Raw genomic sequence first — 6314 nt, 5'->3', positions numbered from 1 at the left:
CTTATATAGTTCCTCTGTATAGTCCTCCTAACTCTTCTTAATATCTTCTGTCTCTTTATATTCCTTCCATGTTTGTCTTTTATCATGCCTATTTTTACATGGAAGTTTCACACAATATCACCAATTTTCTTGAAAATATATTTTCTCTTTCTCCTTTTACCTTATTCCACTTTTTTAACTGCTCATTTAAATATGTCTTCTTATCTCTTCATGTTAATCTTTGAAACTCCGAATTTACTTTGCTATACATTGTTTTATTTCTATTGTCTTTTGCACTCCTCCTTTCCTTGGCCACTTCTAAAGCCTCAAGCAACAACCATTTTGCCTTCTTAACACATGTATTTGGAATATTTGTGTTACCACCTCTAGGACAATATCACAAACGTCTCTGTATAGTTCCTCTGCCAGGTTTAATCCCTTAAATCTATTATTCACTTTCTTTACATATTAACTTGTAATATTGTGGATCTTATATTTAGTTGGGCTGGGTGTTTTTTTTTTTTTGTTTTCTTTAATTTAATTCTAAAATTTGTGATAAGCTGATACTCTCAGCACCACAGTCAACTTCAGGTCTTGTTTTTGCTGACTGTATACAATTCTTTCATCTCTGATTGCAAAGTATATAGTCAGTCTAAATTCTGTATTAACCATCTGGTGATATCCATGTATAAAGCTCTCTCTCTTAGGCTGTTGTAGGAAGTTAGTGCCTGCATAATAGCAAGACACTCTCGCTTTGTGACAGTGCATCTCATCTCAGCCCTACTTAACCTTCTGCTAAGGTACCAGGCTGGGTTTCCTCACCACTGACTTCCTGAGAAAGCACAGCTCCTAACCCTACTTCAGATGCATCAGCGTACACAATAAAGTCTTTATCAAAGACACGCTAACTAAGCCTGGTTCTGAACACAACAGATATTTTCCAGGTAGTTAAAAATTCTCATCTGCTGCTATGGTCCACCTTATCTGTATGGGTGCTTTGCTTATTGTAAGATCTATAAAAGCCAGGCTATGGTAATAAAGTTGGGTACAAACGTTCTATAGTGGCTTTCTAGCTCTAAATATGCTTTCAATTGTTGTTTGGTACTGATTGTACGACAAATCTTAGCTTCTATTTTTAGGGTTTAATTACTCTTCTCTCACTCAAGTAGCTTTTTAATTACTTTTCTCTCAGTCAAGTGGCTTAAGTATCTGGCTTCCATCACACAAAGCTCTACTTGTCTTAAATAGTTGGTCACAGCTTGTACTTTGACTAACTATGACTCTCAAACTTCTGAATCAATTACTACACCATCATGGTACACAGCTGTATACTAAACATGAGGTTTCAGACCTCTACCCAAGAGCTTTTGAAAAGTGTCAGGAGTGCCATAAAGTCCAAAGGACAAGACAGTATAATGGAATAGATATTTAGGGTTGGAGAATACTGTCTTCTCTTTGGCTTTAGGGGTGAAGGAAATCTGCTATTTTTCCATGATTATATCTAGTAAAAATTTAAAAAGTTAAAAGTTATGCATTCAGAAATCAGTTGCCTGAAACTGTGGCATGTCCTTAAGGATTCATTTACATATATCCCATGGGCTTCTACTACAATAGGTGTAAGGTATTATACAGTGAAGATTCTATCTTGGCTGGGGCTTTCTTGCAGTTTTTACTGAATGGTTTGCCTGTGTGATTGTTTACCCTTTGGTTTTGATTACATCTGAGGTGGTCAAAAACCTTGCGTTACCTAGCCTGTCTCTGAGCTCATCCACTCTGGGCATTGGGTAAGTGTCAAATATGGATATGCCTTTCAGTTTTTGGAAATCATTACAGAATCTTATAAACCATCAGGCTTAGGGACCAACACAGTTGGACTGTTTCATTCACTTTGGGCCTCCTTAGTAACTACCATTTTAAGTATTTTTCTCACTTCTTTACCTATTGCTTTTCTTTTGGAATTCTGACATTCTGTTCAGTTTTAAGTTTAACTTCTCCCTTGGCTTAGTTTCTCTATGGGTCTATATTAAATCTGTTTTGCTAGATAACTCAAAAAATCTTTATTTCTCAGTAAGAACTCTTTTACATCTAGCTTCAGACAAAGTTCTGTCCATTTGAACAGTAGAGACATAATTTCCTGATGCAGTAGTATTGGTGCTTATGTCAGCTCCCAAGCTGAGTACACAAGATTCAGTTTTCTTCCATAGTTTTAACACATTTATGTGGTATATATGCTCTAGTTTTCTCTTTAGAGTTTACCTTGTTTTGTAATTCATTTTATTAATTTTCTCTATAACATTAAATCATCATTGCCATTTGCTAGGAACTTATATTCAGCAGAGAGAACAAGTACTAACACTTTGACCCCTGTTTTAAACTCCGTGAGTCTGGTATTATTGTTGTATACCTTCTGTTGGATGCATCTCTGATGCCCTTTGTATATGTTGCTTAACTATTAATATTAACAGTTTTTACCTAACTTGCAAGTCTTTAATGTATACTGTCACACTTTTAAGTGGGGTTTTCTTATACTACCAAGTCTCTTTTGATATGCCTAGCAAGCCTCAGGGATGCCTACCATAGAGTAACTAGAATGGGTAAATCCGAATGAAGCTTGTGATACTTCTCTTATTGCAAAAAGGAGGTAGGAAAGTAACCAATCACATCTTACTATCATCTTTGATGTCCTTTTTCAGCATAGACTTCAAGGTTTTATTTAAGCTCTTTAGTAATTCATTAGTTTGAGGTGGTACACTGAAGGTCTTAAGTTTTTTACCTTGAAACACTGGTAATGTTTTTTCATTACCCTGGGCATAAATGGAGTTCCCCTGCATGTGAATATTTGTCCTAGAAAAAAAGTAATACTAGCTCCTTTGGCTATTAGCTTAGCATTGGTGTTCACAGGGAGTACTGCTTTAATGAATTTAGTGGCATAGTCAATAATCACTACAAGGGTACTGGTAACCATTATAGATTTTACCAAAAGACAAAATCCATATCTATCTGCTCAAGTGGAATTTCAGTAACAGAAACAGGTATCGGCGGACTTCTGAACCCAGGATGTGGTATAGTCTTTTGGGCAAGCTGCACAGAAATTCTCAGCATTCTTATTTACTTGAGGCGAGTAACATATCTCTAAAATTGTAGCTTTGGTTTGGTCTAGTAAGTGTCTTCCCAGAATATGACTATGTGCCAGTTTCATCACAGGTGTTCCTAAAGGGTTTGATGCAAACAGTTGTTGCAGTATCTTTTATTTGTCTTTGTTTATCCCATACAGCGAATCATATTTCAACTCAAAACATGGGTACGGAATGGAAACAATCTCCTCATCTGTTTCTCTTTCTATTTCAGCTATAGTTTATCTAGCCCTGCTTCATGTAGCCTCTTCACACTGTGCTTTCTTAAACATTTTCACTGCTTATCTGTCACATTGTGAAGTCAGGAATATTGTTCTCAGTACAGTAACATGAAATGGAGAGTAAAGCCTCTTCATCTAGAAATGCAGGTCATGCCAGTGACTTTCTTGTAGTTTTGGTAATTCCATTACTTTTACCTTAGTAAGTTTAATCTATTTAAGTTCCTGCTGCAAAGATTACTGGTTCTGTTTTGATATTACAGAAGGAAGCCAATACTATATTCAGGTTGACTTTTTGGTGAGTTATCACTGTGGGTCTCACCTTTTCTGTCTCCACACATCCTCCTTCATTACTTTAATGACTGAAGTCTTCTGACAAGGCTCTGTATCATGAACTAAGGGATTTTTCCTCTTAGTTTCTACAGTGATTTATTTCACTAACTTAAGAACTGGGTGGGTGGGTGTTATGTGCCAAAATTCAGTTATAGGCTTCTGTTAATACACTTTTTATATTCCTTCCCTTTAAAGCCATATTTTTGTTCCTTATGAAGTTTCAACACATTATCCCTTTCTCTTTTGTCAATACAGTGTATTTTAATGGTGTGTCATACTGTTGCCCTCTTCCAATTTTCTAGGTGTATAGCTTGCTTACAGAGTGCATATCTGTAATCCCTTCCACATAATTTCCACAGTGCTTTGAAATATTAATACTATAGGATGCCAGGATGCAGTTAATACTTTACTCAAAAGAGTCTGAATTTCTACTTGTTTGAGAATATTCTTTTCTGTGCCTGTGAAAATATATTACTTCTGCCTTCCTCTTTTAATATGTTGTATGTTTGCAGACAGAAGATTCCTTAATAAATGTGATCATGTTCCTAGAATTAAGCATCCATTTTAGTTCCTTCCCAATGACTAATACCATTTGGCTAAGTCAGCCAACAGAGACAATCAGCTGATTCTGCTATTCTAGTAATTAGTTTATCCCATTTCACTGGTACAGTGTCACTATCTGCATGTTGGTTAGAAATCACATTTTTGTTAGGCATGACATTCCTAATATTAATTAAACAATCTTTATTAATGTGCCCCCTCTTCCTACATTTAAAACACACTAGTTCAGTTACTGACAATTCTTGTCTATTCACATGCATCTAAAAATTCTTAACCACTTGGCACCACAGGACCTGGAAGCAGGTACACAAAGGCTTTCAAAATAAGCAGTAGAAGAAATCAATCAGCTGCTAGGTCTCCAATAAGATCCTTTAATATGACAAGGCAAAGTTAAAATCACAGTCTCTTCCAAGCTCTTTCACTCGACCACTTGCGAGCTTTTTCAAGGCAAAAAACATGAACTGGAAGTTCATTCACATTAAATACTTCCACAGTTATCACATGACTTCCTGTGGATCTTTCCCAAAAGGAAAATCACCATATAAGGCAAATTCTAAAATACATTCTTGTTGTCATTAAAAAATTATTCATTTTGTAAAAATGTCTTGGCAACTGAATAATCATGTTAAACATAACATTAAATGAAAATGTTACAATGTACCAAGAAAATTCTGCAGAGTGTTTTTGTAATCACAAATAAATGCAGTAACCCCTTTTGAACATCGGGGGTAAAATCAAGATTCCAAATTAAAATCTAGGGCTACTTAGTAGCATTATAAAAACATTTATTTTCTAAGTTTCAAATGGGTAACTTAACCTTCAATGTGTCTTATTCTAAAATCTTATGAATGCAAAAGTGAATAAAAAAATATAAAAATATATAGTGTAGTAATATAACAGATGTCATGTTATGCTGAATTGTATTATAAACGGACTTGCCTCAATTTCAGAACATTAATAATGCTAAGAGTGTCGTTCAGACCTGGGTGTCTAGTAGCGTCTAAGCGGAGCTGCCAAAATAGCTCACGGTATTCTAAATTGGACTCCCAACTACCCTCTCTTATATCTGGTTGTACCTGTTCCAACACCATAAACTTTATTTCCATGTCCTTACATGTCAAAGAGTGTTTGTAGAAGGCATTACTTTCCTTCCTTGCACTGATGTCATTGAAGTGTTCATAAACTCTTCTCCTAAACACCCTTTCAGTTTTCCCAATGTAAAAACCATGGCAGGTAACACTGCATCCAAGGTAGACTACCCCCTTAGATCCACAGTTAAAATGTTTGTTGGAGTGGAACCTGAATCTTCTCGAGGGGAGGTAGTAGGACCCTGAATTCAGCATAGCATGGCATTGCTTACACATCCCACAGGGATAAGTGCCTGGTTTCTTTCTATTCTGATTGTGTGGATCCTCCAACCTAATTTCTAACAGTTCTTTCAAATTCTTGCCCCTTTTCCTGACAAAGAGGAAAGCTGGGCATAGAATTCTTCAGATCTTCCTGTAGTCTGAGAATGAGCCAATATTTCTTGATAGTCTTCTCAATCTGATCTGAGTTGTTGGAATAGGTGTGTATAAAGCTATTTTTAGACTTTGAAGTGTTTTTTGAAGGGTTTGGGGAGATCTCGTTGACCCCCACCCCCAATAAAGGGGGATACTTATTTGATCTCTTCTCAGAAATTTCTACAACCAGTGCTTCTACCAAAGCTTCCGGATATTGTTTTTCCTTAAAAAATCCCCTTAAAATAGAAACTTCCTCTTTGAAAAGTTTGTCAGTGCTGGACATTCGTGAAGCTCTAATGAGTTGACCTTTCACTATCGCCTTTTTTGATATAAGGGATGTCCAAGATTTTTATTATCCCCAGAGGAGAGGGAGGGGGCGCAGAGAACAATACAACAGCTGGAATCATCCACCAAACTAATCTTAAGGCCTATAGTGGATGAGGACAACAGCACCACTTTATTTGAAGGGAAACAAATTGAACACAGGAAAGGTAATTTTACCATTTTCAATTACACTGATTTATTAATAACGGACAATTTTTTTTAATTTACTTTCCAAGGGTTTTCATTATGTTCTCCTTAGGCCT

This window comes from Protopterus annectens, chromosome 5.part0 (assembly GCF_019279795.1).
Source record: "Protopterus annectens isolate FY-2018-M chromosome 5.part0, PAN1.0, whole genome shotgun sequence".
In the NCBI taxonomy this organism is placed as follows: Eukaryota; Metazoa; Chordata; order Ceratodontiformes; family Protopteridae; genus Protopterus; species Protopterus annectens.
The sequence above is the reverse complement of the archived record's forward strand: the minus strand, read 5'-3'. Positions refer to the sequence as shown.